This window comes from Meleagris gallopavo, chromosome 2 (genome assembly GCF_905368555.1).
Source record: "Meleagris gallopavo chromosome 2, MGAL_WU_HG_1.1, whole genome shotgun sequence".
In the NCBI taxonomy this organism is placed as follows: domain Eukaryota; kingdom Metazoa; phylum Chordata; class Aves; order Galliformes; family Phasianidae; genus Meleagris; species Meleagris gallopavo.
The window spans coordinates 65,802,649-65,822,294 of NC_139405.1; the positions used below are offsets into that span (position 1 = coordinate 65,802,649).

Consider the following 19,646-nt stretch of genomic DNA (forward strand, 5'->3'; position numbering starts at 1 on the left):
GTAGATTATTATGAATGCCACAACTATCTGGCATTTAAAGCTTATTAGGAAACAAGAATCTGTTCTAAACCCAGGTGGTTTTTCAGCATCTAATAAAAGGCATTAAATGCTGTTGATGCGTTTCTTACAGTTGTGATATTTTTAGTGTCTTTTTTTTTTCTTCCCTTTTTTTCCTGCTGTGTGGCAAGCTGCATTCATTTACTGGGAGTATTAATAAAATCTCTGTTTTCTCTCTGGCTCTTGTTTTCCTGAATGTGGAGACCCTCAGTATACTTGAGGGTCTCCAAATTTAGTAGAGATTAGTCAATATAATATAAAGTTACTGAAGGGTAGCTTCCAAGAAATATTCTGTAAGTGATCTCTTAAAATCTGAAAATTCTTGGGAGCTCTTAAAGAAAAAACATTGCCCACATGATTTTCAGCACTTACGAGCTGCAAGGTCCTGCAGCTAGAAGTACATGATGGCAGCAGACTCAGCAGACTGGTGGCATGCTTGGCAACACTAACTGGTATTGGTGACAGAGACAGTTGTGCCTCACTGGTCTGGTAGGGGTTTTGTTTGTACTAATGATATAGCTGATGTTCTAGTTTGATTTTTAACGTCGTCCTTTCTTGTATTTTGGAGCTGTATGTGAAAGTTTTTCATACCTGGCTCTTAAATAAGGAAACTGTGAGGCAACGGGTAAAGTATTGTCGTGGGTCACAGCCTCTTAGAGGAAATAACAGAAATAAATATTAAGGTGGTTTTGCCTTAAATTGAGAGCTGTTTAATATTAATGATCTCTGGAAGTTGATTTATAAAGCCACACACTCAAAGTTGTTTAATCACATTCAGAAATACTGGAAAGGTCATTGGAGAAGTCTCATTAAGCTGTGTGGAAGGACAGCAAGATGACAGGTAAAACTAAGCGTCAGTATATGCAGGACTGTTTTATGGAGGCAGAAACCATTTATATCTCTTGAAAGATACTAAGTTAACAGTATTAATATAACAAGCATATTTCATCATCATTGCAGATTGCTGAGGTATCCAAGTACGCAATTTATAGCTATAATCAGAAGTGGAGAAAAAGTATCAAGAAGGAAGTGTCATTCTATATGAATTCTGTAATTCATTTTTGCTATTCAAAGTATGTAATTAACCATCAACTGGTTTTGGGGAAAAAAAAAAACCAACAACCCATAGAATTGTAGAGAGTTTGGTACAAAAGATAGGACAGAATTTTTAGGGTGACTGAAAAAATTGGAAGTATTTACTGCAGGAAACGAAGAGCTGATCAAACAAATGGGGACTAGAAAGTTTTAAAGTAGACATGAATTTGTGCTGTTCAGCAGCTGATGAGAAAGGGGAAAAAAAGCTGCATTCAGAAAATGATAATTTTTTGAATTTGTACCTTTTTACAAGGACAAGGGAACTGAGAACTTTCCCCTGCTTCCACTCAATGTACCTGTATTTGTCTTTGAGTATGTATCTATCATCCACTGTTAGACTGTTTCTCTTGAATACACATAGCCAGCTTAACAGCCTTGCTTTATTTGCTTCAAACCAATGGTTTGAACTTTACTCTTTCCCATCAGAGATGACTGCTCAAATAAATTAATATTCATTGGAGTGAGCTATTCTCAGTCTTCTGCATCTGAAGTGAATTTTGTAATTTCTGGGCATTGGAGTCATTGCCTGACAGTTTGGTGTAATGAATTGTTTCATACAAAATGAAACAGAACAAATCAGTGGGACAATGAGAGAAACTCTTAAAACAATATGTTGGCTATGGCTCTGACTTGTAGCCTGGGGTTCACTGCTTCGAAAGCAACCATGGATGAAAACTGATGTTTGAAGAGAAAATTTCCTAGGTCAATTTAGCATGCCCAAAGAACGTCGGAGGTGTAAAGTAGAGGAGCATGGGGGTCCTTTTGTGAGGGTAATTCTTCTTTCAAGTTATTTCTTTTGTTTAGTACCAGAACATCTGAAATAGATAGATGTGTTATTGAAAACTGAAAGTTTGGTTGATGCTGAAGTACTTTTCTAATGGTTGCTTGTCTTAAATAATGCGTTACAGCCCATTGTGCAGCAGCACCTATTTGCCATGGAACCATGGAATGGCCCTGGTTGGAAGGGACCTCAAGGATCATGAATCTCCAACCCCCCCACTACAGGCAGGGCCACCAACCTCCCCATTTAATACTAGACCAGGTTGCCCAGGGCCCCATCCAACCTGGCCTTGAACACCTCCAGGGATGGGGCATCCACAACCTCTCTGGGCAGCCTGTGCCAGCACCTCACCACTCTCTCTGTAAAGAACTTCCTCCAATATCTAACCTAGATCTTCCCTCCTTCAACTTAGAACCACTTCCCTTGTCTTATTATTATCTACCCTTAGAAAGAGTTGACTCCCCTTCTGTTTATAGGCTGCCTTTAGGTACTGAAAGGCTGCAATGAGATCAGCCATCTCCAAAGTAATGACCATGAACTAGCTAAATTCACAGTTGTCAACTATATTTCTGCAGTGTGATGCTATTCACGTTTTGAGTATCTATGAACTTGTACCTTCAGCCACATTCACGATGATGATGTGGGTTTGATAGGTCCAGCCAGCTGGACCAGGCAGGCAGCATCACTGTTGAAGAGCCATTGCTGGTAACAGAGAGCAGTTTTCCACAAATGATTGTCATTGTCATGCAATAACACAGCACCCTCTGCAGTGATTCTGGCACAGCGCTTCAAGAAATTCTAAGAACTTTTTAGGAAAATGACAAATACTTTATAATTTGATAATAGATGTGAGCTTAAGTAATTCAGCCAGCTTTTGTAAAAATGGCATGCGGACTCAGCTGTACAGTGAAAAAAGGAAATGCTCAACTTGTTAAATCTTGTTCAGCCACTGGCCATTGAATGCATGTGCAGAAGTGCTTAGAGAGGCCTTTTATGCTCAGCTGGTTTGACCTCTTGTTGATATTAAAGAAGAAGGCTGTGATTAACAAAAAATTAACAAAATTACAAGCTGAGTTTGCTATTTCTTTGGAAGCTTCATCAGGGACAAGGATTGTGGTTCCAGCTAGCTTAAGACATCTATTTAAAAAATAAGATCTGAGTTTTAAAAGGGTTCTCTATTTGTGTGGGAATTAATTTCAGGAAATTATCTTCCAACAAGTTTCATAACAGGGGAGAGGTTCTGTGTCATACAGTCCCAAAACTGTGTACTTTCTACTAGCTATCATGTTTGCAGTTAGATATTGGAGATTATCTGTGGCTATCCTATCTTAACTTTTTTAAAATTCATTCAATTTCTAACTACAAAAATGGTTTTATTTCTCTGTTAAAAAAAAAAATAAATATATATAGCAGAAAGATTAGTTTGTACTATTTTTTTTCTTGTTGGAGGACAACTGAAACTCTGTTCTGTGCCTGAGGCAACTTTGCAGATAAAAACATATTTTAATTCCAGGATGATGAATGTACATATCTTTAAGTTCTGGATTAGTTTCTGTTCCTTTTGCACAGTTATCTACACAATCTGCTTGAAAGGTAAGAGAGGGGCTTCACAACCCTTTACAATTACTGGCAGCATTCATGAAAAAGCTGATGGTAGCGATGTTAAGTTGAAGGAGAAGAGAAGGCCTTATGACTCCTCTGTCCTTGACCGATGCATTTTATACTCACTTTATGCTCACTTCTGCAATTGAGATAAACGAAGTGGTTCTCAACTTCTTGCATATTCAATTCTTGAAGCACTAATATTTTCCTCTATTATTTTGTGTTGAACTCTAGGGATCTCTGTAAGTTCACTATCTCGCTCACTGCTCGCTTACCAAAGTACTACTCTGTTGAAACTTGTGGAGCATCTTTTGGAGTGTCTTTATGTATTATGGCATAGCATGTTGTACTCTGAAGCTGCTTTTTTCTGTTGATCAGTTTCGTTCAATGCTTGGACACCTTAATGAATGCATCTACGTCTGCAGGCCTATCATTTTTCTTAATATTGAACTTGATAGCAATTGAACTCTCTCTTTGACTAGTTTTTAGAGTATTCTGTTAGAAGATAGACAACTTAATAATTAACGTTGTCCTAAGGTGATACTTACTGTAGAAGGTTTAATGTAGAATAATCTCCTGATAGAGAAAATCCTTTTTTGAATACTTTCAGAGTCAGCCTGTCATATGAGATAGTCCCCTCACCTTACCTTTTGCTGCTCACTGGGATACAGTGAAATGTAAAGACATTTGTGTACAGAAGTGATCTGAACAGGTCATCTTCTATATCAGACACTTTGTGGAAATGTAAGCTGTAGGAGGGAGGAAGTGTTGAAGCTTCTGAGAATCCCAAACCGTATGATTGTTGTAGGTGTTCTACTCTGTCCCTGATTATTGCGAGTTTCTTTACTCACAGGCAGTAATCTTTCCATTGAAACCCTGTGTATCATTAGAGAAGGAGCGTTTTATAAAACTATTAACTTTTATTGAACAAATAGATAAGTACATGCCTTTAAGGTGGAAGTGGCTGGAAAAGAAAACCATGAAAACTCTACGCTACAGTGAGAATGTATTGGATGTTAACTTACTATTCTGGCTGTTGATCAATTTTTATTCCAAAGCATGCTAGCTACATAAAACTAAGGGCTCTGCTTGATGGTAACTTCCCAGTAGATTGAGAAAGACGTGGAAAGACAGATTCTTCTTTGCCCCTTTTTTATCCCCCGTTTTTCAGAAATTCATAGGCTCACATTTTAATTCTTTTGAAGTCTGTACTCTAGGAGTTTTTAACTTTGGTTTCCCTCCTTCTGCAACAATAAGCTTTTCCTATGTGTGTTTTTTTTTTTTCCTTGCAACTTTTATATACAGTTTTTGAAGGTTAGTCTTTTGTACTAATTTTTAAGATATTAATGTCATTTTAGATCCCAAGGCACATCTGTTAGCAGTACTTTTAGAATACTCAGCTAGCTCTAAACTTCAGTTGCGGAATAATTGATAGATGGCTTTGATTTCATGTTGCAATGCGAGGAACCCTTTGGACATTGTTGTTGAAAGGACTGGAGAAGCCTGAATCTCCTTGGGAATAGTCCTTGGGAATAGTACTTCAGTTCAGAAGTGATACTTCAGAAAAATATATTGTGTCAGAACCTTTTATCTGCAAGGCTATAGTAATGTTGAAATGCCTAGAGTTCTGTGGAAGGAAAATGGATGCCCAGCTCATTGTGGGATGCAGGAAACACAACATGCATTTGAATGTAATGGTAATCATTGTGCTGCTCAGAGGTGTGGGTGGATTGCTTGCTTTTGTTTATTTGAGCTCAATGAAAGCTCAAAACTGGGACGTGGTGTGGTCCCACTGGAGTGAAAGTGTTAATTTTTTGGTAGAATTATTATCTTTTTAGATGAAACAGATCTACACGTCACTTACTAAATCTTAAAACTATTCAGTCATAACTTAATTTCCAGATCAAAACAATGGCAATTACTGATGTAATCATGTTCTTTCTGTTACAGATGCTCTGGGACTATATAGATGTAAATACGGTCTTAGTGCTTCAGTTCACTTGTTGCCCAAAGTTAGTGACAGTTTGTTAGTGGAAAATAAACTTCTTGCCTGTTTAGAAAGTGAAAGTATTGCTGATGCTGTTTTCCATTTGTGCAGCTGCAGGGATTTTAAAAAATATATATATTTTGTAATTAATGGTCACCCTAGAGAAGGAAATTTGTCTGTTAAATACAGTTAGCTACTGTGTGAATTGGGCAGATAAGTGAATATTTGACTCTGTCCAAGGCCAACATGAGCTGAAATTTAATATGAAGGCTGCTCCAGAAGTAATGCCTCCTATTTTATCACACTGGTCCATGATGTCAGGGGTGGATGTTGGTGGTATGGCAGTAGAGGTTGAACCTGCTCACCAGTATTCATGGAGGAAGAAAAACTTCAGAGACCTTGTTCTCCAAGAGCAAAAGAGTAAGATTGCTATAATCAGGGAACTGTACTTGACTGTAAATGTTGGTTGACCTGACTGCTTAGAAGAAGTGCCCACTGCTTGCTGCTTTGAATTCTGGCTGAGAATTGTAGGTAAATCATTTGTCCTTCATATTCTGTCCTGTTTACTATCTACTTTTTTTTTTTTCTCCTAACAAATAAATGCAAAGAATGATGTCCAACATCCTGAGAATATATATTTCTTTGAGGATGCTGCCTGTGTTCTGAGTTTGGAGCATTTGTATTTGTATTTATTATTTATATTTTTAATAACAAAGAGTTTTAGACAGTTAATAAATGAAAGGGCTCTCTGGATGATATATTGTGTGTTCCAACTACTGAGTCATGGGGTAATGCTTGCTATTGTGAATCTTGAGTTGTTCTGTGGGTAGTAGAATAACTGCAATGGGAAGGTGAATAGCATCTTGATTTGTTTTCTTGTAGCATTTTTAAAATCTAGTCTCCCTCCTGGAGGTAGGAGGTATGATTCTTGGCTCCCAGGTAACCAAGGAAGAAATTTGGGCTTTGAAGGAGGCAGATCAAATACAAAAAGTGGGCAACCCTATCTCCTGGTCATATTTTATAATGGAAAATAAGGACATTTGATTTGTTGTTGTTTTTTTTAAATAAGTGTAAACAGTTATGTTCATCTTTAGTGGATAAATAAGCTTGCTTGTGGTTTGAATTTGACATATGAAATCTAGAAAAGGGTTGAATATGAGAACTACCTCTCTTCATTTTCATCTGTAGATTTCTAGGTTACGCTGTCTCTGCGTTACAGCATGTGGGGAGTCTGGAAGGCCAAGCATAAGATGGGCCTGAAGCTACCGAGTTTGGTTTGTTTTCTGCTGTCTGCATACATATGCCTTATTTTTTTTATTAGATCTAAGGTTTAAATAAGATCTAACTTTAATGCAGAGTTGCTTAATTTTTGTGTGTGTGTGTGAGAATAAAGCTGTGCATGCAGTACTGAAGAATCTCTCTGCTAAAGGAAAGATGACACAGTTATATCTATGTAAATGGTGTTTCTTAGAGCGTTTCCTGGCAAAACAAGGTATTTTTGTTACCTGAAAATAGACACCAGTATTTTTTCCTTTTCACAACATTTCAACAAAGTTCTTAGATGCATTTTGGGCAATTTATGTTTGTTTTATTAATATTGAATTTATGTAGTATTTATATAATATTAATAATCTTGAATGCTGTTTGGGAACAGATAATAAAAATAGAGCAGAACGGTAACTGTAGTATCATAGTTTTGCAGGAAATCACAGCTGTAAGAATGCAGGAATGTATTTGACAGGTGATTACAAACGTATCTTTCTCACCCAAAGTCAGAAAGATTGTGTTCTTCCCTCGATGTATGAAGCTTCAATTTGCACCATTTTCCTTCTACTTGCAGTGGAGGATGAATTTATGAAAGCGATCTGTTTCTGTAGGCAATAGAAAAGCTCCAAGCAGAGAATTCAACACTTAGTAATGCTGTTCCATCTTTTCCAGTGCTTATTACCCATAATCTTTTCTCCCCGAGTCTTGTGCTGTGCTGTAAAGCTCCGTTGCTGTAAGGCAGCTGCTAAGAACACAAAGTGAACCTCTTCATAAAGCAGTGGTTTTCAGTCCCTTTTCCCTGGAGCTCCTGAGCAGTCAGCGTGCTGCAGGTGGAGTAACACCGACTCGGTTTGTGCAGCCCTGCTCTGCTATACCTCTGTGCTCACCTGTGGGGCACTGAGCTCACAGTCTGCCCGTGCTGAGAAGGAAAAGGACCTGAAGTTGTAGCTTTTTGAAGGGCAGCAATGCGCTTCCCCTGGAAGGATGTCACCCAATGCTTTTCTTCTCGCCTTTGTCATCTGCCAGCTCAGGGTGGCCCCAGACACTTTTTTGAAGAGAGCATTAACCGCAAGGGATCACTTAGTAACATACTTCAGCCCGGCATTAAAAGCTTTCCAGATTGATGGCTAGTCTTTGAAAGATCTCTCCAGATGTTGCGTGACTGCTGCATTTTTAAGAGCAGAAAAACCTGCAGTTGCTTTAATGTTCTGTTGTGACACGTCTGTAATGAATATTCTGTAGAATTCGTAAGTCGCTCTGTGTCAGAACATTTTGAACTTCAGGTACAACAGACTAATTAGAGCGAACGTTTCAGTCCATCCTCTGCCAACCTCTGCAATACACATTACTGCTTGGGATGGGAGTTGCATTCATTTGCTGGTTAAACAACTTCTAAGGCTGTATTCTGATCTCAAGAGTGCAGTTTTCTTAATGGGATTTCTTGAAGATGGCCATAAAAGAAGGACAATAGCTACTGCTGGAAGTATTAAGAAATAGTGTGCGAACAGGCTGCTTTAACTCACTCCTGAATGCAATTTTTCGTGATTCTTCTAAAAATAATTCTCCTCCCAACATTAAAATTGACAAAAGTTGACAGCATACGTTAGCAGACAGTGATGAAATGTTGATTTTTGCTTTTCTGAGTGATCATTTAGATTAAAAATTAAAAGAAATGTAAGCAACACAGTAATACAAATTCTTTGGAGTTGTTGCTGCTATCTTACATTGTCCTTATTTTGTTTTTTGATTTGTTTTTCCTCATTTCACATTTCTCCTCTTCATTTTTTTTCTGCTGAATTGCTGTATTTTTTTTGCTGAGAAAGTATGTGGTTTGAGCAAGACACAATAGCCTAAGTTGGAAGTCAAAGAGTTGCCTTTGACATCTCTTGCCATTTCTCTGCTTGATATGTGAATTTGTATATAAAATGCTTTCTTCTCTTCTTGTGGTAGAAATAAGCATTTTGTGTGTGGTGTAGCAGAGTCCTGGATTCATTTCAGTGTGCAGATACCATGCACGTGCCAATGTATTCCAACTAGAAACTCTTGAAGCAGGTGTCAAGCTTTACATTGGCAGGGTGCCTTGATGTATGTAGAAGTCAACTTCAGCATTTGTAGAACTACAGAATCATGGAATCACAAGGTTGGAAACGACCTATAAGATCATCTAGTCCAACTATCTTCTCATTCCCACTGCTACCACAAGGTACTAAACCATATCTCGCAGCTCCTCATCCAGACATTGTAACAGACCATCCAGACATTGTAACAGACCATAATGCAAGTTGTAAATTAAAGATTTTTGCTTGGATTTTTTTTCCTAATTGCTAGAAATTATGATACAGAACTTTATTTCTGTTATTATTTTAGTTCACAATATTAAACATGAAGCTTTTCACTTTTTCAATCAGTTTAAAGGTAGGAACGCTGATAAATGTGTTGTTCTTTGCTTATTTTTGCAAAACATCAGTTCATCCTAATGTAAGCGAGCAGAAACTGCGTTTAATAGCAGCAGGATTTTACACTGAAAGCTAAAATTTGTAGCAAGATCAAGAGGATGGCAAAGGAATCGTGTTTTGACTGGTAGTTCCAGAATGTACAGATGATGAATGTTTAATTTTGAAATAATCAGTATAATTTCAAGATCGATGGATGTGAAGGGAAGATAAAATTTGCTGTAGGAATTTTGAATTCCTTATGATGCGTAGTTTTAAAAAATGTTTTTTTGTTTGAAATTGTTAACACCTCCCACACACATTAGTTTTTATGTTATGCTATCTAAAGCTTGCTCAGGAAAGAAGTTAGCTAACTCAGTGCTTTTGTGTATGTGTAGGACTTGAGAAAATACCTTTCTAAACAAAAATACAGTTACTTTTAAAATTTGCTTGTGCTTTCACTGCAAGTCTGTGTGGAATTAGTGGGAACATAATAAAGCTGTAATCCAGGGTATGGAATCTTTTTTTTTTTTTTTTTTTTTAACCAGCCTATTAAAACCAGACTTATGTGCAAATGTAGAGAATCTTGTTAATTTGGAAAGGAATGGATTCAACTTGAAGTGGATGCAACTTGAAAACTTGTAGCTTTAAAAAACAAAAGAAAAGCCACAGTTTTCTCTTAAATTATCCTTTTAAGTCCCTGACCCTTTTGATTTTAGTATTAATATTCTCAAGGTTTTTCTGTAATTATGTATGTTCATACAGTGCTTTTACTATATAGAGTGTTACATAGAATCACAGAATGGCCAGGGTTGGAAGGGAGCTCAAGGATCATGAATCTCCACCCCCCCTGCCACATGCAGGGCCTCCCCATTTAATACTAGACCAGGCTGGGAAGAGATTATGTTAATGGGACAGCAGAAAGGGATTAAAGGCCAAAAGGTGTATTAGGAGGGGGAAATGAATCTGGGAGCTAGAAATGGAGAAAAGATAATTCTGGTGTGTGTAGAAAAGGCAAGGGAGTTTAGAAGAAAGCTCTAACATCCTGCAGTATACATTTGAGAATAAACAGAGAGAAACAGTAAGGGAAAGGAAAATGCCTTATGGGAAACAATATCCTATATACAAATATAATTGGTTGGGAGGAAAAAGTAACTGAAAACAGAAAATTGGAGGAGTATGTAAGCAGAGAAATAAGGGGGAAAAAAAAAATACAGTGCATGCAGAGGATTAAAATACGTACCCATCCTAAGGCACAGGGCCATTTAAGAAAGGAAAAACACATGAATTTGATTAGTCTTATAAAAATATGAGAGGAGGGATATGGGATACAGAATTAGGTTAAACTTCTTAGTTGAGTTTAGAAATCCTATGTATATCTGAATGGTATATGGCTGTCACTAAGAGCTTCTTGTGGTCTGTATTTGTATTATTCACAGAAGCATCTAGACAGACCAGTGTCTTTTTAGCCTTTTTTTATTCATCCTGTAATTCTGAATACCAGTCAGGCTTTCATCTCTCATTCTTCAAGACTTTCTTTTTCTTGAAGATAGCAACACAAGATGCTGTACAGCCAGTTATTTAAGTGTGGGTATGAAGCTTCAGTAGCTTATGTTTTGCTTAGCTAAACAAGCTAACAATCTACACAAGGCCTCAGCAGTGTCTGGCTTTGAGAACAAAATCTGGAACTTGGCTAGGCTAATACCATGTTGTATGAAGTTCTTACCTCATTGATATTCTGAAATTGAGGCAGGAACCTTGTCTCTGTGTCTTTTTAATGTCTGTATTTTAAAAAGGAATGGTTTTGATATGGATTTTTTTTTTATCGTGTAGGCTCAGTGAGCTTCAGAAATACGCTTGTAAGAGGTAGAAGTTGTTGAGAAAGTCTTGTGGTATCAATTTCATTGGGCAGCACCTGCACATCACATCAACCTGTAGATCCGCGGTCTTAGGATAAACTGGATTAGGTACTTATCCAAAGTTTTTATGTTTTTTCCTTTTGATAGTTTACTTCTAACTTGGATTAATTTTCATCTCTTGTTAGTTCTTAGACAACCTTTATGGCAGGGGTGGAAAGGTAGGGGAGGAAACTGCAGGAATGCTATCTGTGCTGCTTAAAAAAGAGAAGTGACTATGCAATAAGATTTTATGCTATCAGTTCTGTAGGCAGTAGGAGGAGACTGTTCTAAATCAAATAAACAGTTTGTGTGCGTAATTATCAGTAATTATCAGTAATCTAATAATGCCATTTCAGACAGACTTCTTTAATTGTTTATTTTTCAGGGAGAACAAAATATGAAGTTTATATTAAAAAGTTAATGGGAGGGAGAGGTTTTTTGTATGACACTGTTCTCACCACACAATCCCTTAGTTTATCATCAGGAGTGGTTTAGTTATCTGCTTCAAATGAAAGGATTCATTTTTTTTGTAGTTGTAATTCCAAACTTTCTGCCCATTTCATTTTGTATTAAATACTACTGTTTAAGGGGAGATAGTCTAGTAATTCTTAGAAAATTGGGTTCATTTTTCTGTATCTGTCTCCATCTATTCTTCTTCTTAACCTCGTAGCTGTATTAATTACTTTCATAAAACAGAATCATGGATGTGATGATTAGGGAGTGTGGTTTATCAAGCCCAGCTTCCTGCTCCTCTCAGAGGTAAGAAATCTGGCCGACATGAGTCCTGCCCACCATCTCCGTGGGGATGAGTCTTGAACACTTACAAGAACGGACCCCAAAGATGGAGCTTTTTAATATTTCACTTTGGATCTAAAAAAATTCCCTTTTCTAAGGGAAAAGAAGTATTTGTATTTTAATTTTGATCTTTACAGTGATGGGAAGTTATTGTACTGAAGAGCTGTGTAGCGGTAAGCCTGGCATCTCTTATAGTAGCAGCACCAGCAGTAGGCAGACAGTTGCTTTACATGGTATTAGCCTGTGTTGGTCTTCAAGGATGTCCTCCCAGTGCACTGTCAATCTATACTATGTGTGCTGAATATGTTTTATAAAGGAATTAATCCCTCTGTTTTAGGGATGCAAATACCAGCAGCTTTCGGAGGCATTACTTGTACTGAAAGGATGGCAAAAAAGGGCAGATATTTCAAAAATAATGGTACAGTCAGAATGTATCTGCTCTGAAACTTGCTTTATAGCTACATATTTCAAATGCAACTATTGACGTATTTTGATTGGTATAGTTAATATTGGGATTTTTCAGCATAAATAATGAGATCAAACTAAGCTTCTTTCTTACCACTTTTATATTTAAGTCTTTCCTTTGAAGATAGAATTTGAACAGGAGGTGAGGGAATGAGGTTTGATGTATTTGTGTTTGAAGAAATTAGATTTCGTTAATCTATTGTTTGTTAAAATTGTAAAGAGGGAAAGAAATTGAAAGCTTGCCTGGCAACGTGATCTAGTAGGTTGTTTTTTGATATTACAGATGAAATTAAAAGCATCCATCATAGTGTTGTGGACAGGAAAAATAAAATATTCCTCAGAATTGTCATTGCAGTCTAATGTTCATCTATTAATAACAGAGAGAATAGCAAATAGTTTGAAATAGTTGATATTAATGAAACTGAGAGGAAGAATGCAGCTGTACTTCTGTGTAAAAAAAAAAAATAATAATAATAATTGATATTAAGATGTACACAAATATATTTTTCCTGTGTTACTCAACTCTGATTTTGTTATCAGTTTACCAACTAGGACTGCAAACTAAGTCCTGAAAGGCTTGTATCCAGTAGCTACACAACAAACGCTGGTAGTAACAACGCAAGCCTCCTGTGCACACATCAGATGTCCTTTCTTTCTTTAAATTCATATCCAGAATAGCTGCTTTAAAGGTGTAAAAAGAAGCTGGGTGTTCTTTCTCTGAAATTGGTTTTCTCCTACCTTTGACAGCACTTCATTCCGTGTTGTAAATTGAAGGTGATCAAATAAGGGTGATTTCTATTGCATTCCAAAAAACTGTTTCTGAATCTGTAGTGAATGCAAGCTGGATGACAGAGGCCTGTTGTGATTTTTCTGCACTACTATTTGAAATCTGTAGTGAATTTTTAAGTCTTTTTGCTTTGGTACAGTGGTATTATATTGAAGCCAAAAAGCTGGGAAGTGTGGTGCTTCTGATCCCAGGCAGGGAACACTCTTGATCCATAGTGAAGGCTGATTTTCCTTGGCTGGAAACAGCGTCTAGTTGTGTGAAGCCCTGGAAAGAAGGGATGGATTCCTAATAAGCTGCTAGATTTCAAAAGAAAAACCCAAGCAGGGCTGCTTATCCGTCTTATGTTTGCCTTGCCTTTTATTTTTTTTTCCATCAGCCTGGTCTAGTATTAAATGGGGAGTTTGGTGGCCCTGCATGTGGCAGGGGGGTTGGAGATTCATGGTCCTTGATGTCCCTTCCAACCCAGGCCATTCTGTGATTCCGTGAGCTGGCCAGGTTAAACAAAACTGTAATCCCCTTAGGTATCATGTCAGTATTGACAGTGGGAATGGATGATAGGATGCTGGGAGGTCTGTACTTCCTCATTTTGACTGCAGGATAAACATATGTGTTTTTTAAACTTACAATTAGTACACCTGCTGAAATGCAGGGTTTTTCCTCAGTGCTATTGCTCTGTGACAAGAGAGTTTTTATAATTGTATTTTCTCATTCAGAAGAGCAGTAGGAGGAATAATTCATTTAAATATACCAAATCATATTTAATTTGTTGCTTAGCAGCTGAAGCAAGTTATGGAAATTTCAGAGATGGATCAAATACTGCTGTGGTGAAGGGATTTCAGATCAGTTAGCATACTACCTGCTGTTGCTCTTGAAACTATTGTTGCTTAATATTACACGGAAGTTTGCACTGAGGGGTGTCTTCTCCCAGCAACTCATGTTCTCATTAGCCAAAATCATCTTAATGAAACCTGGAATGGCAGCAGGAGAGAAATAAGAGTTAAAATAAGCAACAAAAACAACTGAAGGGGACAAGGAAAGAAAAGATGGAAGAAATAATAATAAAAAAAAACCTACTTTGCCTTCTGTAGTCTCATCAGATGAGCACTTGATTGGGTATGTGGATGAGAAAACGTAACATGTATCTCTAGTCTGGATGTTCAGGAATTCTCTTGAGGCCAATTGAATTTACAAGTTATTTCACTATGGAAGTTCAAGTGTATGGAAAATCCACTAACTAGTCATTGTTATTTTGAAAGTATGACTGATTCAATTTCACACTGTGCATAGGGGAAACTGTGTTACAGCTGAAATTTTTATCATTTGGTCTTAATTTCACCATATATAGTTGGATACAAAGCATAGTAATAACCATAGCAAAGACAAACTTTGAGCACGGGCAATTCTTTCAGTGTTTTTGTCTCCAATATTTTGTGCAGGAAAAAATTACTAGTAAGTGTGCACTGCTATGAGCTGTGGATCATAGTCTATTTAAATGTACCTCCAGATTGATTCAGCAGTAAGATATGTACAGAACTTCAGAATAAAAAAGTGAAGACTTTAGCCTTCAGCTAAGCATTAGGGTGTTTGCAAATACAACCAAACTGCTCAGGGTTTACTGAGGAGCAGGCTGAGCTGTGCAGAGGATGTTCATATGTGACTTTAATGCGAGACCCGTCTGCGGGACTGCTACATCTGTAAACAAATTCCAAAGCTTATGCAGTGAAGATGGTGTAGGCTGCAGAATGTTTTTACATTTTGTGGTCTCAAACACGCTGCTGTCACAATTGATTCTTCATGAAAACTTAGAACCATTTGGAAAGAACAGTCCTTTTGGTCGGCCAGTTGGTGTACGCTGATGCTGATCTCTCTCCCTTTGTTAGCCAGCTTGCAGCCTATAGTCAGTTTTCCTTCCTCATCAGTAAGGAGTTACAAGTTGAAGTTCTCATATGATGACTACAAGGGTGATTTTCTTTTTTCTTCGGCCGCCTCCAACTCCTCAGGCTTTTTTTTCCCCTTCTTTTAATTTGTTTTGGTACAAGGATAGTGCTCACTGCTTTTTTACGGTTTCTCTTTCTGGTTTAAATGAGTAATCATTTTGTGTGGGCAGCATCAATTTGGAGGGGGCTTTTATACTAGGTAACTGCTGCAGAAAGATGCTGAATATTTATGGAAGTTTTTTAAATGAGCAGAATATTTCTTACCCTAATATAGAGAAGGAAATATATACTTTTCAAAACAGGATATGGAAACTGTTAACAGTTTTTATCTCAGATTCTAATTTTATGAAGAAAAACGCAAACACAGTACAACCTGATTGTTTCTTTTCTCTTTTAGCATGAAACATATCTGCAGTTCATTTGTCTTCCAAAAATTCTGTTTGTGCAGCATCTTTTTGTTTAAAGGTATTTATATACTTCAAACCTTAATTGGATTTAGTAGCGCATGTGAGAAGCATGGGAACTATCTATTTTCTTTCATATTAGAAAGCTTAAAGGGATAGAGAATTTTTGTGGAGTACTTAAAACTAACACTGTAAGACTCTTGGCAGAGGAGCCAAGTCCCCAGATTCCTTATACCCTAATCTCAAAATTATTCCTTCTCATTTTTTGGCATCCAGAATTGAATTTCAAAGTCTTTTTTTTAGACAGTTGCAAAAATGCAGGTTACAGAACAGTGCAGACTTAAACACTGTACTTATTAGCTTTTGGTGTTAGCATCCAATCTAGTCTGTTTTTTTCTTTTTTTTGGTGGGGGGGAGGGTTGATGTGTTTTGACAGACCTAGGTTCTGTTGTTGTAGTCAACATTTTCAGTGGCGAAAAGAAAAGAAGAAAAGAAAAAGACTGAAAAAGATGCTGGGAGCATCACTGTGTTTCACTGAAATTCAAAGGTAATGTTACCAGTCAACAGTGAATGTCTAATGGACAGTTTGTTTACTGAGTGAAGCCTTAAGGGAGGTAGTCTGCAACTAAGCAATGAAATCATCAGAAATGATCTGTTAGGTGATAGTTTCTGGCTTGAAGTATAACATAAGAGCAACTGCTGCGGAGGACATCTGTTCTTCTCTAAAGTTGTAATCAGGTAGACTTTTCTGCATATTGTCTTTCATATGAGCCATAGGCTTATAGGTCAGAGGCATTTAGGGTACAGACACTTTCTTGTCATATGCTCAGTTCTAGGAGGTGGTCTCTGTATTTCTGACATGATCAATACTTGTTGCGTACTACATGTGCAGTACAGCAAAGCATCAGCATCAAGGTGCTGAGATGGACAGCTGAGGTCATCTTCCATCTTTTTCTCCTGCAGCTGGATGGTCTCTGCTGAGGGACTGGCTGTGTGTCTCACAGGGAGGGAATGACAGCCAGGCATCAGTGAGAAGCAGGCTGCATTCTCTGCAGTTGGATTCTTCGGTGGCCCCTTTCCCCTCACTGTGTTTGAAAGCTCCTAAATAAAATGTGGACTTATGCCAAATAAATTGGGATGATTGGCTACAAGTATATCTTGAAGTAGGTCTTTCTGGAAATGATTGTATTCCAAAGAGGCTGGAAATATCCTGATGCTCGTGCTTTTCTCTCTATTTGGTATTCACCAACCAAGCACTAGATTTGCTGTGTTGAAATACCAGAATTGAGTATATTCTAATTTAGCAAAGCACTTGGTTCTTGACTGTTTTATACTTAGAAAGAAAGTGGCTCAAATTACTCTAAAATAAATATATATGTGTTTTCATTTGTGGGGGGTGGAAATAAACCTCCATAAAATAAATATCTTTCTGACACCTGCGTTGTTTTTTTTTTTCTGCATTTTTTTTTCCTGGTCAGTGTAGAGAATAGGGAGGAGACATTGAGCACATGTAGAGAGATGAACTGTACTCCAAAACCAAGAAACTTCCCAGAAGTCTCCCTGCTCTTTCAGCTGCCTCCACCTGAGGAAATGTTAATTGAAGAGCCTAACCTTTACATACCTAACAATTCCATTGAGATATTTGGAGATCAAAAGTGCTAGAGACTTTAAAGTCAGCACATTTAAGTGGGACTGGGGCAGACTGTGTGGATTTTTAGGGAGAAGAAAAACTCAGTTACGATCGTCTCAGTAAAATTTATTGAAATAGACACAGCCCAATTTGTTGCTGTCTTTTAGCCTAGTGCTGACTCTACCCATAAGCAGAGAAACTATTAAAATGTGTTTACATATCTGTCTCAATTTTTGTAACAATTTATTGAAGGATAAATACCAGGGGAGGAAAAATCTTGTGATTCATTGAAATAATGTCTAAAACTGTCCCTATGCTGTACTCAAGCGTATGATAAATTATCTATAACTTCTAATGATGGTTATAATTTGTTTTATTTAATGGATAGATGGAAGTCATAGAAAATGTAGCAAATGCTGCTCTAAATGCCTCAGTGTTGGATCTTAATGCTTGCTTTCACTGTGATTAATACAGAGTTGGGTATGTGTGCTCTAAATGTTCATGACAAAATATTTTATGATATAAACAAAAACCAGATGAGGTGGTAGTGCTGTTGTTGGGGGGGACTTGGGCAGGCTGAAGAAACAGGTTGGCAGAAACCTCATAAATTTCTACGGAGGAAAGTTCAAAGTCCTATACCTGGTGGGAAGAATAATTCCAGCAACCAACATGTGCAGAGTCTTCACTGGCTGAAAAGCAACTTGGTAGAAGAGGAACTGTAGGCCTATCTAAGCATGAACGAGCAATTCATCTTTGCGATGAAGAAAGCCAGTTGTGTCCTGAGCAAGATTTGCAGAAAATCTCCAGTAGGTCAAGGGAGTTCATCCCCCTCCCCCCCCCTTCCAAGCACTACAGCCGGATCCACTTGTGGGCTCCTTATTGCAGAAGAGAAGTGGACATCTTGGGGTAAGTGTAGTGAAAGGCCACAAAAACATTGAAGGGATCGGCGTACCTGTAGTACAAGAAGAGGGTGAAAGAGCTGGGATTGTTTAGTCTGGAAGACAGAAGACTAGGGCTATCTTGCCAGTGTGTGTAGGGGGAAGGAAAGAAGATGGAGCCAGACTCTTCTCAAACAATACTGAATAATCAAATCTTCTCGTGCTAGCTGCGAACCAGCTTTCGTTTTAACTACTGTCACATTAGCTGTTAGATAATGGTATGTTTTCTTGGCTTTTCATGTCTAGGCTAGGTACAGGGCTTGTTTGTTTAGCTTTAATGTTGATTATCAAATGGAAGACTGTCCTCACTCTTCTCTCTCTATTTGCCATGATACGGATGGGAGGTGGGAAGGAAGGAGGAATGAGGCTGTACTGAAAACTGTTGTAGTATGTCATCTTGCGAGTGCTTTTGGGTTTTGTGCATCTCAGGAGAGATGTTCTCTGAAGTTGACGTAGCTCCATGCAGCCAATGAAGTTATGATCACTTCTTTGAGCAATCTAGTTGCCTAGCTGTGCACGTACTTGCATGTAAGTCTATGTTTACTTGTTCTTCTGTAACAAGTGCATTGCATGAGTATACATTCTGAGGTAGAAGCCTTAAAAATATATTTCTCATGTATACAGCTAATGATAGCTAGCTGCCTGGTTTCAGACAATAATTTGTTCTCGGTGGCTTGACTGGAAACTTGAAAAGCAGGATTTCTATGTGTTAGCAGCTATTACTCTGAAAATAGTAAATAGTTCTATCTATCCATTTTATGGCAGTAGTTGTTAAAATCTATGTGAAATATTAGAAGTTTTCTAGAATTTCTGTCAGATTGTTTAAGTCTTGCATTTTTTTATTATTATTCATAAAGACTTTACTAGTTGCTCATCTTTATAATATCCTTTTTGTTTGTGGAAATAAGGTGTCAAATTATGATCAGTACAATAAAAGATGAACACTTAAATATGGAAATTACTTCTAGTAAATAGAACTTGAGGCAGCTTACATTGTGCACAACATTTCTTAAAATTGTGAGGCTAGTTTAAACAGATACAGGGCATGGGAATTTGAGTTCAAAAGTTGATATCTATGTATTTATATACAGATATAGTGTTGCTAGTAGGAAAGCAACTAGTGCCTTTAGATAAATAATCTCTCTTTCTTTTCCACGTTTTTGTGAGTCTCCATGTGGGCTGCAGAAGCTCTGAGATCTCAGACCTAAGTTTCCTTTTTTATTCCTCTGCCTCTCTGCGTGAGGTAATGCATTCTCTTCACCCAGCAACGTGAAGCTTTGTGGCAACTGGCAGAAGGGGCAGTCAGAGATCCAATATGCCAAACTGAATTGAAATGCAAAGGAGAGACAGTTTATTGAACTAAATAAATGAAAAATAAAGGAGGGAATATGAGGATATATATCAAGGTGAAGACAGAAATTGATGTAAGGATATGGACAATGGAAATCAAGATAATCTGATCTCAAAGCAGGTTTGTCATTTTCAGCTGGAGATATAAAAAAAGAAAACATCAGAAAAAAAAATTCTCTTCCCTCCTCATTGCCTGTTGCTACAAATATCACTGATGCATCT

General features: G+C 37.5%; 1 protein-coding gene across 4 annotated transcripts in view; it reads left to right on the forward strand.

The window, feature by feature from the left end:
• Positions 1-19,646, forward strand: part of WASF1 (WASP family member 1) — a 79,176-nt gene that overhangs the window by 4,367 nt on the left and 55,163 nt on the right. The window lies entirely within an intron of this gene.